The sequence below is a fragment of the Mustela erminea genome, chromosome 5, assembly GCF_009829155.1.
Source record: "Mustela erminea isolate mMusErm1 chromosome 5, mMusErm1.Pri, whole genome shotgun sequence".
NCBI classification, from domain to species: domain Eukaryota; kingdom Metazoa; phylum Chordata; class Mammalia; order Carnivora; family Mustelidae; genus Mustela; species Mustela erminea.
In genome coordinates this window covers 142,715,370-142,731,209 of record NC_045618.1, presented here as the reverse complement: position 1 = coordinate 142,731,209, position 15,840 = coordinate 142,715,370, and the positions used below count along the sequence as shown (strand labels likewise).

The window sequence follows — 15,840 nt, the reverse complement described above, 5'->3', positions numbered from 1 at the left end:
CGACTGAGGTTGAAGGAAACATTCTCCATCTTGATTGTGGTGATGGTTCCACAAGTGTACGCATATGTCAAAACTTATCAGATTGTGCACATTGCATAAATTGAGCCGTTTACTGTAAGTTCTTATGCCTGAAGAAAGCTGTGCAAAACAGCAGTGGGATCTTTCTGGAAGACTCCTTCCACACGGTTCCTAGGACTCAGGCACCTGGCGTCCCTGGCCGTGGGGACCCTGGGGAAGGTCAGCATTGCTTCACTGCCAGCCAGCACCTGTTGGGGGAGGGGCAGCACCCACGGGAGACCCCGCCTTCCACCAAAAGAGCACCCCCTGGGGAGTAAGCACAGGGTCTTAGGGCACAGACCAGAGTCTGGGAGCCTGTGTGGCCCCTGGCCTCAGCCTAGCGCGGACTGAATTCAGAATTGCTCCCTCTGTCTCTGAGCTCTGAGCTCCCGGATCCCAGACCCCGGGGCCTCCTCGCATTGCCAGGGGCTCTGCTGGGACCTCCTCTGCTGGGGTGAGGGGGTACACAAGCTGAGATCGGGACAAAGACCTGACTGCTTCCGGAACCAGCGCTCTCTCCGCACAAACCCCTCCCTGCCCAGGGCTGCTTGTTTGGCCAGAGGCGGGCAGGCAATGACAGAGTACGGGGGTCAACATCCAGACGTCCCTCAAGTCTGGACGGAGCCAGCTAGGGGATGAGTAAGGTCCAGGAGGGCTCCCAGAGGGGCAGTTCCACGAGTAAAAGCAGGAGTGTACTTAGGTCCTAGCTGAACCCTGGAACTGGTCATCCTAAAAACACCACCCTGACCTCCCTCCTAACCAAATGCTTCCACAGGTGAAGCCCTCCCTGATTTGGTCCCTTGAGGGCTGGAACCCCTCACTACGTCTCAATTTAACTTTTTGCCTTGAACCATCAAACTTTTTTTTTTTTTAAGATTTTATTTATTTATTTATTTATTTATTTATTTATTTATATGACAGACAGAGATCACAAGTAGGCAGAGAGGCAGGCAGAGAGAGAGGAGGAAGCAGGCTCCCTGCTGAGCAGAGAGCTTGATTCGGGTCTTGATCCCAGGACCCCGAGACCATGACCTGAGCCGAATGCAAAGTCTTAACCCACTGAGCCCCCCCGACGCCCCGAACCATCAAACGTTCTTTATCCTGCCTAGGGTGACCAGCTTATCCTGACTTGCCCCGGATTGTCCCATTCTAAAGCTGAAAACCCCCGTCCTGGGACCCCTGTCGGTCATGGGCAAACTGGGTCAGTCACCCTACTAGCCACGTTGCAGTCACAGGCCAGTAGCTCAGGGACCTCAGCTCTGGCACCACTCCACGGCACTCCCGGGTGTGGGGTTTGGCTGTGTCCTCCATGAGTCTGACCTCCTCGAGGTATACATCAAGTTCTGGCCCCTCCTCCACACGGACTGTCTGTCTCTGTCACGTCATCTCCGGGCCCCTCCTCTCGGCTGGTCCTGTTTGTGGTCAAGTGAGGCCACTGGCTGTGGGCAAAGAGCTCAGACAGATCTGGGCTCAAATCCAGCCTCTACTTCCTGAGCACAATCGCCTAATCCCCATGCCTCAGTTTCCCCCTTGCAGGGGGGCTGCGACTCCCTTCCTCACAGGTCTGCTGTCAGGATCAGTCATAGAGGACACAAGTAGCAGTGGGCTCGGTGCCCTTTTCTTTCTGGTCCTTTGCTTTTTATGTGTGAAAGCCAGAGTGAGTCCACCGCCCTGGTTTCGGGAGTCATGAGGGCAGAGCCCAGGGAAGAGGGGCTTGAGATGCCCAAGGGTCCCCCCGCCTCAGCGGCTCCTGCCTCCCGCCCTCCACCTCGGCCAGAGTTCGGTCCCTGCCGCTGCATGCCGCTGAAGCCCGCTGCAGCCACTGCTCTGACCAGCCGCTGGACCTCTTGCAAGCATGAGAACCAGCTGGAACGCAGAGGAATCAGCAGAAATAATTTTCCTGCCCAGTGGAGTGGAGAAAATTGGTGGCCACCTCTGCCGCCCAGTTTTCAATGAGGGCAGCCCGCTCTCAGCCCAGCAGCCTCGGCCCTGCTGCTGCCTCGCTGCCCATGTGAGGAGCTCTGCATCTGGCACAGAGAGGGGCACCCCAGCCCTGGGGTCCCCCCCCCCATTATTTGGCCCCAGGCACCGAGACTGCAAACTCCGGGTTGGGGCCGGGCTTTTCCCCGCTCTGTCCCTCGGCTCACAGTGAAGCGTTTCCAAACCGTCACACGACAACACAGGAGGGTGGTGCGTTCCCACACGGAGCTCGGAGAGGGCCGCTGGCGGCGGGCAGGGCCGGAACCAGAGGCCTGACCCTTGGCCATCTGGGCATCTCAGGGAATGACAGGTCGCCTGCGTGCTCACTGGCCTGTCCTGGGAGATAGCCACGGGAGGCCTCCACAACCAAGCACCATCCGGACGATTGGGGGCCCCTGAAAATCACACTGATGGAATCCAAGGAGTCCCGAGAGGCAGGAAATGGCAGTCAGGGCAGAGGTGGCTCATGCTGACCCCTTTCCCTGGGTGCACCCCTCCATTCCAGGGGCCCGAGCCCAATCCCATGCACCTCTGTTTTGCTGGAGGGTTGCCTCCTGTTCTGAGCAGGGGTGAGAGGAAGCGAGGCTGAGTGGGCAAGCCTGGGGGTCAGCGGGGTAGAAGGCAGTCTGGAGGACACACAAGGGGGCAAAGGACCTCAGCATCGGTCACGAGTAGAAGCCATGTCAGAGACTCGGGGGACCCCATGGAGGCCTCGAGTGCCAGATGGGAGGGACCAGGGAGTAGGGAACAGGGGTCTCTGTCACACTGAGGGTCTGTCCTCTGGCGTGCCCAGGCCTCTCATCCGGTCCTTCAGTCATTCAACTAACATCTGCCCGACTTCAGGCGTCTCAGCTCTGGGTGACACTTTGGGGGAGGCAGGGCCGGCCTGCTATGTGGCAGACAAGGAAGGTGCTGGGCATGGCTCTGTGTGGAGCCCGTACTACAGGGCTTTGACCCCCCCCCCATTAGTGAAATGACCACCCTTTTGTCCTTTCATTTCTGCCTTAGGTTGTCATCCAGAAGCAGACCTGAGTCCTCGATTTTTCTGGGTGTGCTCGCAGGAGAAGCAGGTGAGGGATGGCCGGGGGGAAGGAAGCAGGATGAGGCGGGGTCACTCGGGAGAAGGTTGGCCCTGGTCCTGCGGGGAAGCCTGGAGGGAAAGTTACAGCAGCTTCCGGGGGCACAGAGGGAACCGGCTTCTCAGCTGCCTGGAGGGTCTGCTGAGCTCCTGTGCTTAGAACCTTCTCCAGTCCAGCTTGAGGGAGGCAGCAGGGAAAGGAAGGCTGAGGCCTCGACGGCAGGACAGGTGGGGTCTGGAGCCCAAGGGGCTGGGAGGGGCTGGTTGCCTACCCCTGGGGCAGGGTGTCTGCCGGAGCCTTGCTTTCCGTGACCCCATCGCGTGGCCCCCTTCCCTCCTCCACTGGGCCACCGCCGCGACCGCGACCTGGAGCCCGGTTTCTGGCCAGCCTCCTCGGGTCCTCCTCCCTGCAACCATTCGCAATCATTTGTTCACTCTCCCCGCACCGCCCCCCACGCAGGAGCTCGCTCTCCAGCTGGGAGATCGGTGTACACACATAAATACAGCCGATAACACGGGAGAGTAGTTAGAGCCGTGTCGGAAACAAAACTATGGAATGCGATTGAGAGGTGGGGTGGGGATTGTGACCGGGGTGGTCGGCAGAGACCCAAATGAGGGCAGGAAGCCACGTGGACAAGAAACCTACAAGTCCCAGGGCGTGGTTTTTACAGGCCTGCCACTTTTATTCCCTTCCTCCCACCCACAGCGAAAACCCCACCTCCTCCAGGAAGCCTGCCCAGGTGCTGCTGATGCTCTAGGCTCTGGCCAGCTGCACAGGCTGCAGAGGCCTCTGTGGATCAGCCCATCTGGTGAGGGTCTCCAGATTGCCCCCCTGGGTGTTCTCAGAGACACCTGGAGGTGGGGCGGGTGGGAGACAAAACCTGAATAAGGGTGACCCCCGACCCGATGACTAGGGTATTCAAATCCCAGCTCAGTCCCTATTTGCTAGCGTGGCTTCAGGCAGGAGACTGTGCCTCTCTGAGCCTCAGTTTCCCCATCTGCCAAAAGAGGCTTAGGCCACCTCCCAAGAGCTTCATGGCGGTTAACTGAGCACCCCAACTGTGCCAGCTTTCTCCTCTCCTTCCCATCCTTGTGAACTGGGGGACAGGAGGGAGGAGAGGGCTTGCAGGGTGCAGGCGAGAAGAGGAGCGGTGTGGGGGAGGGGCTCTCCTGGGCCCTCCCAGGCAGGCCCAAGCTCCGTGGAGCAAGCTGTCTGAGCTGAGGCATGGGCCTCCCCCACCCCACCCTGCCCCTCCTCCGCCTCCCCAGCCATCTGCGGCGCTGGCAGCAGCCGAGCCAGGGCGGGTGGCGAACGTTCTGGCTCCATCTGAACAGGACCAGTGTCTGGGGAGGAAATGTGGGTACAGCCCTGCCTGTATGCTCCATGCACATTCCACCACGACTGTTGTCCCCCTGGGGCCCAGGGAGGGCAGGGGACATTAGGGCTGGCAGGCTGGGCTCCACTCCTCCGTGTGGTCTGACCAGTGTCAGGATCCGAGGGAGCGGAGATCACGGAACCCACCCCTACTCATGATGGGGAGACCAACCCCAAACGAAGACACCAGTCCCACAGAGAACCTACAGCAGGGACTCAGAGAGCCCACACCAAGCTGCCACCTCTCCTTTTGTCCTGACCCTGTGAGCCCAGAGGCAAAAGGTCACCCTGATGTCCTGGAGGTTTGGAAAGTTCCCTGAACCTCACTTTTCCTATTTGTCCCCCCAAAATGGCCCCCCCGGGGCCGGAGGCAGAGGAGAGAGGGCTCTGCCTAGAAACCGGAGTTTTCAGTGGCTGTTGGTGCTTTCCTGTCTTCTGTTGTTTCTCTTGCTTCCCTTGCTGCCAGCTCCTTTTCTCAGCGCTGTCCTGTGCCTGAATGTAGCAACCTACTCCCCTAATTAAGGGAGTGGAGTAGAAACTGCAAAGTATGTGACATATGAAATTCAAGACGGACAGCGGTGATGGCTACACAGCAGTGTGAATGTGCTTCCTGCTCCTGAACTGTCCACTTTAAAGGAGTTACAATGGGAAATATTATGTGTCTTTTACCATGATGAAAAAATATATGAAGTATTCACTGGCAGCATTTTTAATCTGCCATGTGCTTGGGAATGATATAAATGTGTAAACTACACCCCTGTAGGTCCTGAGGGAGGACAGGAGTAAAGTGCATGTGCTTTGGGACCTCTCTTTCCAACTGGCAGGACCCTTTCTTCTCCCCGCCCCCCACTCCCCCCTCTCCCCAAGCCGGAATGGTTTCCTGGGTTCAAAGGCTAGCTGCTGCTGGGCTGGCTGGGCTGGCAGATTTGTCCCAGGGAACTCTGTCCTCAGCACTGAGGCTGTTTCTTGAGGAAGAATAACTGGTCGGATGTCTCAGCGGGGAGAGGGAGCGGTTCATTCCCCTACCCGGATTTCCCTGGGGCTTGGATGGAGGCAGGGAGGGAGATGCTCCACCAGGACATTCCCGGAGCAACACTGACCCTCTCCAGAGCTCCCTCTCCCTTCGGAGAGTTGGGGAAGTAAGGAAGCTCCTCCCCATCACCCGGCTCTCCTGGCCCAGGTGCCTGGATTCGGCTGAAAAGGAAGGCCGAAGAGGTACCTGCGGTGACCCAAGGGAGCCACTGAGTTTGGGCTGGGTTGGCCGACTAAGGGCCCGGGGAGAGGTAGCTTATCTTGGCCGAGTCACGCCTTTCGCGCCCCCGCCCCCACCTGGGCTCCCACTCCCGCCGGTTCTACATTTGTAAACTATGAACTCCACGAGCTCAGCAATTTGGCTTCGTTCCCCGCGGCGTTCCCAGGCCTAGAGCAGGGCTGGTATACAGTAGGTGTCCAATAAGTGTTGGGAACTGAGTGAATGAATGGATGAATGGGTTGGACAGGGCAGTACCTAGGGTTTCCCGGCTTTACGGGCCCATTCACGCTTTCCCTCTGCGCTCCCCTCGTGCATTCGTTCCTCATTCATTCGTTCCTCGCGCGCGCACGCCGGGCACTCACTCATTCATGCGCCCCACCATTCATGCTCGCACGCGTTCATTCATTCTCTGCCCCGCCGCCATTCCTTCCCCGGCTCCTGCGCCCCCCGCGCACCCCCGCGCCCGCGGTCCGGCCCCGCGCCCCTCGAGTGCGCCCCGGCCCCGCGCGGCGGGGGGAGCCGCTGAATCAGCCGCGGCTGCGCGGGGCCCGGGCTGGCGGGGAGCCGGGCTGGGGGCGGGGGGCGGGCGCTCCCTGCGGGAAGCCGGGGGGTGGGGGAGCCCCGGCCGCGCCGGCTCCCGGCGCGCTCGGCCTCGGTGGGGAGGGCGGCGGGACCCGAGCGCGGCGGCGGCGGCGGCGGCAGCGGCGGCGGCGGCGGCGGCGGCGGCAGCGGCGGCGGCGGCGGCGGCGGCGGCGAGCGGCGCGGTTGCCCCGGGGCCATGTGGACGGGCGGCCGCCGGCCGGGCCGGCTCCGCCGGGCGGTGAGTACCTGCGAGCGGGGAGGGCGCGGCGCGGGCACCGGCGGGGGGCGGGGCGGGCGCCTCCCACGCCCGGGGCGGGCTCTGCACCGCACCCCCGCTCCGGCCCGGGTGGGGGGAGGTGGCTGTCCAGCCTCCTCTCCGCTGCCCGCGGCGCCCCCTCCGGTGCCGGGGCGCCAGGGCCCCGCCGCGGAGGTGTCGCTGGCCCGGGGAGGAGGCGGGGTTGGGGGGTTGGGGGGGCCGGCCGGCCGCTCCCGGGCACCCGGCAGTCTCAGGGCGGGGCGGGGGCTCGGCCTCCTAGCGCGGCTCGGCTCCCCGCCCCCCGCCGGCCTGAGCGCAGGGGTCCGGTTTGCTGGCGATCGCCCCCGACCCGCGCGTCCCTGCGGCGGGCGAGAGGGTGGGGCGGGGGCCCAGGGCGAGGACAGGGGACAGGTGGCCGGGTGCCGGCAGGCCTCGTCCTGCCCTGCGTCAGGGGGCAGGGCCAGACCCGGCTCGCGGAGGCCGCCCCAAAGGCCGAGTGGCCGGAAGGAGGCTGGACCCCGGGCGGGTCGCCGAGCGTTTGCAGCGCGTGGGCGCGCCCCCGGCCCAGAGACCCCTCCGTCTGGTTCGGGACCTGCAAGGCAGGGGCAGACATTCCCCTCGGTGACAAGCGAGGAAACTGAGGCCCAGGGCTGCTCAGCTGGCGCTCGCACCCGCCCTGAACCCCGGCGGCGCGTTGGATGGGAATTTCTGCCCTAGCGCTTCCGCTTCCTGCCTGATTTAGAGGTGTTTCCTTCCTCGCCTGTGCCCCACCCCATCCCCAGTGGGTTCCTCTGGGGCAGGAACAGCGTGGGCGACCTCCTGGAGTCTCCTGAGGAGCGGAATGGGAGCGAGGAGGCACCCAGGAGTGAGTGGGGGTGGCCGAAGGAGGAGCGCCTGTAAATGGGTCCTGCATGGCCCGGGGTCGCCCGCTGTGCACAGAAAGGGTCAAGGCCTTGGGGCTCCCCCGGCCTGGCTCCTTCTGAGGTCCCATGCCCTCCATCTCTAGGGGCCACGGACAGATGGCTTCCCTTCACTGGCCCCAGTCACACTACCTGCCAATCCCAGCAAAGACCCCCTCTGTTCCCAGGGTCCTTGGGGACAGTGGGAGAAAGCCCCTGGAGAACTGTGGGGGGCTCCCCAGCCAGGCCCAGAGTGGCACGGCTGGCTGGGGCAAGTGGCCGATGGAGGCGGCTCTGCCTGGCATCTGTGACGTGCTGGGCGGGGAGGCAGCAGCAAGGGCCCTGGCAGCGTCCCTGAAAACCCTTAATTTTCCCGACTCTAACTGTAATCAGGGCGACAGAGAAAAGCAAGCGCAGTGGCAGTCGCGGCTTCTTCCCGTCTGCTCGGCACATCGGTGCTGGGCGAGGGGCGGCTGTGGCTCGGTGGAGGGACCTCCTGGGCTACTGTCTCGTATTCATAGCATAGCTCTGTGTTCTGCGGAGCCTCAGAACCTGGCGCCGTTCACACCTGGGAGACTGAGCAAGGAGGCTGAGGGCTGCCAGGAGCCTGTCTTAGGGGATGGACTTTCCATGGGCTGAGGTGGGATGGGAGACATTTCCAGGTCTGGGTGGGAAGTGAGTCACAAGCCGTCTGCTCGATCATCTCCCTTTCAATCGCAGCGACTCAGGCACAGAGTCTGGCCCTCGATCGTCGCCATTTATTGAACAACTACTGTGTGCCAAGCCCAGTATGAGCTTCATGCCTCATCCCCACAACAGCACTCTGAAGGAGCGCCCCTGCTCCTGTAGGCACTTGACGTTGAAGAATGAATGAATGAATGAATGAATGAATGAATGAAATGAGAGTAGCCCAGGAATCCATATCCTGTTTTGGAGACAGCCCACAAATAGTTTCTCAAATCCCAGGAGGGGAGGTCCTAGGACTGAGTCAGAACTGAGCAGGTGAGGGTAGGGGAATGTCTGGGGGGCAACATGGCTCAAGACCCCGGGGGGTAAGAGGGAAGAGTTCGGGATCAGGAGAGGCTGTCTTGTTGGAGTTGAATGTCAAGGGTATGGCCATGTGGCGGGGAGAGGTGACCTCTCCCTTCAAAGCACATAAAGAGGGGTGCCTGGGTGGCTCAGTGGGTTAAAGCCTCTGCCTTCGGCTCAGGTCATGATCCCAAGGTCCTGGGATCGAGCCCCACATCGGGCTCTCTGCTTGCCAGGGAGCCTGTTTCCTCCTCTCTCTCTCTGCCTGCCTCTCTGCCTACTTGTGATCTCTGTCAGATAAATAAATAAAAGTCTTTATAAAAAAAAAAAGCACATAAAGATTCCCAGGGACAAATTCAGGGGTGGGTGACCTCAAGGTTCACTGTGTTGGATCTAGAACTGTCCCTAACGTCCCTTCCTGGTATTCCCGTCCTCCTCGAGGCTAGTGAGCAGCCTGGTAGAAAGGCCTGGATAGGAATCTGGAGTCTTGAGTGCCGTTTCCTTCTCTGCCACTGATTCACTGTGTGACCTTCACCGAGGCCCTGGCCCTCTCTGGGCCTCAGTGGCTGATGCAACACGCATCATGGTCAGTCGGTGTGACCTCTGTCCCAGAGCAGGTTCCAGATGGTAGTTGATGGGAGGAGCTGACCAGAGCTGTCTCCCTTGGTTCCATATTATAGGAATGAATGAATGAGTGAGCAAAGGAATGAATTCTGTATTCACCTAGCATACTCTCCCCACGCACCTGACTCCGCTCGGGAATGTGCAATGGACCAAAGGGGAGAGTGTGCAGATGGACAGTGGTGGGAAGCATACAGCAGGACAGACTGGTGGCTGCATGAACAGAAAGTAGAAGGGTAGATGGGTGGGAGCGGACACTGATGGGTGTAAGTGGCAGGGTAGACGGGGATGGGAGGGCAAGCGGACGGAGGAACGGATAAGGATGCGCGACTGGATGACTAGAACTAGGCATCGGTGGACGGACGCATCGGTGGACTGACAGGAGGGTGAATTTCTGATGCATATGACAAGACAGATGGGTGATTGGATGGAAGGATCTGAAGTGGATGGACAGACGTCCACAGACGGATAGACGGATAAAGAGATGGATGGACACAGGCGTCCATGCCACGATAGATGGATGCTAAATGGATTAGTCAACGCTTGGAGGCTGGCACAGACGGAGGGGTGCTCGGGAATCGGTAAGATGATGGCTGTAGACATGTGTGGACGGGTGCAGGTAAAGGGGTGAGTAGGTACCTGAGCGGGATGTTGATGAGGGCGTGGATATGGGCATAGACAGATGGCTCAATGCACAAATGGACACATGTCCATGGATGGATGCATCCACGGGCGGGCAGATGGATGTGTGGATGGATGGGTGGGTGGATGGATACAGGAATTAGAGAATTAGCAGCTGGGCGAGTACAGGTCAGCAGCTAGCAGGTACGGGCACGGAAGGATGCTCGAATGGGCACATGTTAACAGATGAGTGACAATAGGGATGGATGGCTTGAAGGCTGGTTGGTTCGATGGGTGAAGCATCTTGATTCCCTGGATGCTGCTGTCTTATTCACATGACCCCCAGGGCTCTGGTTCCGTGATAGCCTAATGGGGAGGCTGCGGGGCTGGAGAGACGGAAGGGGCTGTTCTTGTAAAGACAGGTGACCAGCAGGGAGTCCTGCATCCTGGAAGGTTTGGACTGCTCAAGTGCTCGCCCCTTCTGAGGAAGAAAGACTGGGGAAGAATCTAGAATATGAATACTGTTGCCACAGAGCATGCCCATGGACGCTGGGGACTCAAGAGACCTAAGGCCTGGGGCTGCCCTCTAGGATTCGTTTTTTTCGTTTCGTTTTGTTTTTTAAAGATTTATTTATTTATTCGAAAGAGAGAAAGAATAAGTGGAGGGAAACGACCCAAGCAGACTCCTTCTGAGAGCGCAGGACCCCACAAGGGTTCCATCCCACGACTCATGAGATCAGGACCTGAGCCGAAACCAAGAGTTGGGCACTTAACCAACAGAGCCACCCAGGCGCCCCTGCCCTCTAGGATTCTCGGGCCAGTGGAGAAAAATTAAGAAGCAACAAGACAGAGTGGTTAAAAGTGCAAGTGTGAAAATACGCAGGCCCTCCACGCCCTCATCCATGGGGGTGATGGTAATAGAAACTTCTGGGGCAGGAGGGAGGCCCCAGGAAGGGGACTGCGCCCCTGCCAGTGTTTATTGCAGGCCTTGGCCTCTGGCAAGCCATGGCTGTTGACCAGTGACCCTTCAGAGCCCAAGTCCTTCTCTGTGAAATGGGGGTAACAAATCCTAGCTCAGAGGGTTACTGTGAGAAGAAGTGACGTGGTGTCTGGAACCCAGCCGCCCGGCCCATCCTTCAGGGTGCCCCTCATACCCTCTAACCAGGTCTTCCTGCTCCAGCCCAAGAGGCAACAGGAAGCTGTGGCCCTCCTCTCTCCAAGTTCACAGAGGCCAGCTTCACGCCCATGAGCTCAAGGAGGGGCCTGGCAGTGGTGGAGGGGATGCAGGAGTGCTAGAGAGGAGACAGGGTGAGGGCTTGACCTATGGGTTCCCCTCCTGGGTCTGCAATGTCAGAGCCATGGGACCTTGGACGAGTCACTTTGCCTCCCTGAGACTCTGCTTCTTTTAGCACGAAACTGAGTTCATAGTCGTCCCAACTTGCAAGCTGGGTGCAGATTTGGGCCATGATGCATGTGCAAGCTAAACACGGAGCTTGACACACAGTAGAGAGTCAGGAAGTGGGACGGCAACAGATGAGTCAAGAGGCAGGGGCTGCTGTGCTAGGAGCTGTGGGGCCCTTTCAGGAGAGACAGTCCAGGCTGCTGAGAGGTGAGCGGGCCCAGGATGCAAGCTTCGGCAGCCAGCAGCATCCTCCCAGGCTTCGGGCCCAGGCGGCAGAGAGCCAGTGGGTTGTTATGACAACGGAACTTGTCTGATGCAGCCAGCAACTCTAGGAGAAGCTAGGAGGACCAGCTGGCCAGAGTCCCTAGAACACTCTTGTGACCACACATACACAGGGAATGGGACACATTAGAGCCCTGTGTTTTATGCATCCTGAGGTCCTATGAGATGCCAGGCTCTGTGATAAAGGCGCCCAGCACCTGTGTTCTCACACCACTTCCCACCACTGTCCCTGAATGGGGCATGTGGCAAAGAAGGGACATGAGTTGTCCACGGTCCTGCTGGGAGTGTTGGAGAGGGATTTGACCTTGAGTCTGCAGCCTCCTGCTGCAGTGGTAGTGATGGACTTGGTGATGGTGATGGTGATGGCAATAGAGATGGAGATGTTGATGTTGATGTTGAGGAGATGGTGATGGAGATGGTGGTGGTGATGGAGATGGAGATAGTAATGAAGATGGTGTTGATGGTGATGGTAATGGAGATGTTGATGTTGATGTTGATGTTGATGTTGATGTTGAGAAGATGGTGATGGAGAAGGTAGTGGTGATGGAGATGGTGGTGGTGAGGGAGATGATATTGATGGAGATGGAGATGGTGATGGAGATGATGACAATGGTGGTCATGATGGAGATGGGGATGGTGATGGAGATGGTTATGGAAATGGTGATGGAGTTGGCTATGGTGATGGCCATGGTGATGAAGATGATGACGGTGATGAACATGCTGATGGTGATGGTAATAGAGATGATGGTGATGGTAATAGAGATGATGATGGTGGTGGAGATGGCAATGGAGTTGGAAATGGTGATGGAGATGATGAGGTTAAGGACATGGAGATGGCGATGGAGATAGTGATGGAGATGGAGTTGGTGATGGTCATGGTGATGGTGATGATGGTGATGGAGGTGGTGATGATGTGGTGATGGAGATGGAGATGGTGGTAGAGATGGAATTGTGATGGTGATGGAGATGGAGACAGTGATGTTGACAGAGGTGGTGATGGTGATGGAGTTGGTGATGGTTTAAATGATGGAGATCATGATGGAGATGGTGGTGGTGACGGCAATGGAGATGGTGGTGATGAAGGTGGTGGTGATGGAGACAAAGTTGGTGATGGTGATGGTGATGTTGATGGACATGGGGATGGTAACAGGTGTAGGGATGGAGTTGGTAGAGATGGTGGTAGTGATGGAGATGGTGATGGTTGATGGATATGGAGTTGGTGATGGTGATAGAGATGTGGATGGGGATGGAGATGTTGACAGTGATGGAGACAATGATGGAGATGGAGATGGGGCTGCTGACAGAGATGATGATGGAGATGGACTTGGAGATGAAGACAGAGTTGGTGATGGAGATGGTGATGGCAATGGAGATGGTGGTGGTGATGGTGATGTTGATGGTGATGAAGATAGTGATGGAGATGGACTTAATGATGGAGACAGAGTTGGTGATAGAGACTGAGTTGGTGATGGAGATGGAGATGGTGATGGAGATGCTGGTGGAGATAAGGATGGTGATGGAGATGGGGATGGAGTTGGTGGTGGTGATGGAGATGTGATGGTGATGAAGGTGGTGATGGAGATGGGGATGGGAATGGGGAAGGTGATGGACATGGAAATCATGATGGAGATAGTGATGGAAATGGCTGATGGATATGGAGTTGGTGATGGGGATGGTGATGAAAATGAGGATAGAGTTGGTGATAGTGATGGAAATGGGGATATTGTTGGAGATGGTGATGGAGGTGGTGATGGTGACGGAGATGGTAATGGATGGTGATGGAGATGGTGGTGACGATGGAGATGGTGATGGTGATGGAGATGGTGATAGAGTTGGACTTGGTGATGGAGACAGAGTTGGTAATGAAGATAGATTTTTTTTTAAGATTTTATTTATTCATTTGACAGAGAGAAATCACAAGTAGATGGAGAGGCAGGCAGAGAGAGAGAGGGAAGCAGGCTCCCTGCTGAGCAGAGAGCCCAATGCGGGACTCGATCCCAGGACCCTGAGATCATGACCTGAGCCGAAGGCAGCGGCTTAACCCACTGAGCCACCCAGGTGCCCCAAGATAGATTTTTTTTTGAAGATGGATATTGATGGTGATCAAGATCGTGATGGAGATGGGGATGGAGAAGGAGATTGTGATGGAGATGGTGACAGTAATGGAGATGGGGATGGAGTTGTTGGTGGAGATGGAGTTGGTGGTGGTGATGGAGATGGGGATAGTGATGGATGGTGATGGAGATGTGATGGTGATGAAAGTAGTGATGGAGATGGGATGGTTATAGTGATGGAGATGGAGATGCTGATGACAATAGAGTTGGTGATAGAGATCATGATGGAGGTGATGGTGGTGGTGGTAATGGAGTTCAAGATGGCAATGATGATAGGGACGGAGATAATGATTGAGATGGGGTTGGTGATGGTGATAGTGATGGAGATGTGATGGTGATGATAATGGAGATGGTGATGGTGATGATGATGGAGATGGTGATGGGGTGGTGAAAGAGACCATGGTGGTAATGGAGATGGTGATGGGGCAGGGGCTGGACAGCCACTGCCAAGGGGGCTATCCAGGTGTCAAGGAGTGGCTATCAGGGGACTGCAAGGCTAGGGGGATGCTTGGTTTTCTAAGAGCCTGTGATCCATGCTCTTCAATGTTCTCCTCCCCAGTTCTCAGCCCAGAAAGGGCTACTCCAGAACTACTTATTGAGCACTTACTATGTGCCTAGGCCTATGTAGAGAGTGAGGATGGAACAGAGCTTCAATTCCTGGGGACAGAGAGAATGAACAAATGATTGCAAATGTACCCTTTGCAGTTGGGGACTGTGCTATGAGAAGTGCAGGAGTGACAAGAGGCTCTTGCAAGGGGACTTGATCTGATCTGGGGGCTTCAAGGGGACAGGCTGATGACTCGGGACCTAAAGTTAAATATGAATTAGGTGAGGAGACAGAGGGAAAGAGACAGGGAGGGAGAGTGATTCTGGTGGAGGGAACAGCACTTGCAAAAGCCCTGAGATCAGATAGAGCTTAGCACAGTCAGGAACTTGATAAAGGTTCCAGGCCCTTAGGTGCTTCTAAAGAATACATTGGCTGGCAGGGATTAGCAGGGCATTATGATCATGTGACATTATCTAGTTATTTTGTCTGTGAATTTTAAAATTCACACTGGTATGTTTGTGGGATGGACCAAGCTGGACCAGCAGAGGGTCAGAGGCCTGGGGAGAGGTGATTGCAGGTGTACAGTGAGACATGGTGGCACCTGGGACGAGCAAGGTGATGTTGGGGATGGAGGGAAGTGGTCAGGTCTGAGAGGAGCTGAATTGCCAGGGCCTGCTGGTTGGAAGGGGGAGGGGGAAGAGAGAAGGAGGAGTCCAGGCTGCTCCTGTGGAGCTGAGCTTATGGAGCTTTTCAGACATTCAGCCACAGATGCTCTGGGGACATTCAGAGAGGTGTCCAATTGAGTCCAGAAAAGAAGGGGTCCCTAGCACTTGATAAGAGGCATCTAGGCACCACCAAGTGGGCAGGGGCCCCAGGGTCACAGCCATGAGTAGGCACTGCCAAGGAGAGTCAAGGCCAAGCTCTGAGCAGCACCAGAAGCCCAGGTGGTATTGATGGCCAGCAGCTGGCCAGCCAAGGGCCTGGGGCTGCCACCCTACAGTGAGACTTCCTTTGACTCATGCAGGTACATCCCAGGAAGGAGTCCTGCCTCGTATCTTCCCGGGCCTTTTCTCTAGGTTAATCTTCTCCATTCTACTCCCCATTTATTTTTTTTATTTTTTTTTTTTTAAAGATTTTATTTATTTATTTGACAGAGAGAGATCACAAGTAGGCAGAGACGCAGGCAGAGAGAGAGAGAGGAGGAAGCAGGCTCCCTGCTGAGCAGAGAGCCCGATGCGGGACTCGATCCCAGGACCCTGAGATCATGACCTGAGCCGAAGGCAGCGGCTTAACCCACTGAGCCACCCAGGCGCCCTCTACTCCCCATTTAATTACACTCTGGGACCTATGTGCCAAAGGCTCTTCCCTCATTGCATTACCAAACACTATTCTTTGCCTTATCCCCTGTGTATTGTTGAGGAATGGCACACACCTGCTAGTAATGAAACCTGGAAGTAAGTAACTACAGCTCACAATAGACAAGTTTCTCTCAAGTTAAAGCACCAAAGGCAGGTGGTCCAGGGCTGTTGTGATGACTCAGTAGCCATTAGGAGCCTAGGTTCCTTTTGTTTTTCTGCTCTTCCCACCTTTGTAAATAGCTTCTGCTACAAGTTTGCCTCGTGGTGCAATGTAGCTGCAATAGCTCCAACCATCACTTCCATGTTCCAGTTAAGAAGCAGGAGGGTGGGGCGTGGGAGCAAAATAAGCACATGCAAGCTGTCTGATCCCTTTTAAGGAGCTCTGCC

At 57.0% G+C, this 15,840-nt stretch overlaps 1 protein-coding gene across 2 annotated transcripts in view; it reads left to right on the top strand.

Moving 5' to 3' along the window:
• Nucleotides 1-6,531: 6,531 nt before the first annotated feature.
• Nucleotides 6,532-15,840, top strand: part of BEGAIN (brain enriched guanylate kinase associated) — a 46,899-nt gene continuing 37,590 nt past the window's right edge. The window contains exon 1 of one of the 2 annotated variants that reach the window (XM_032345283.1): nucleotides 6,532-6,562. The gene's annotated coding sequence lies outside the window, so the exon portion shown is untranslated. The remainder of the gene's footprint in view (nucleotides 6,563-15,840) is intronic. The other variant, XM_032345276.1, reaches the window with a different exon arrangement.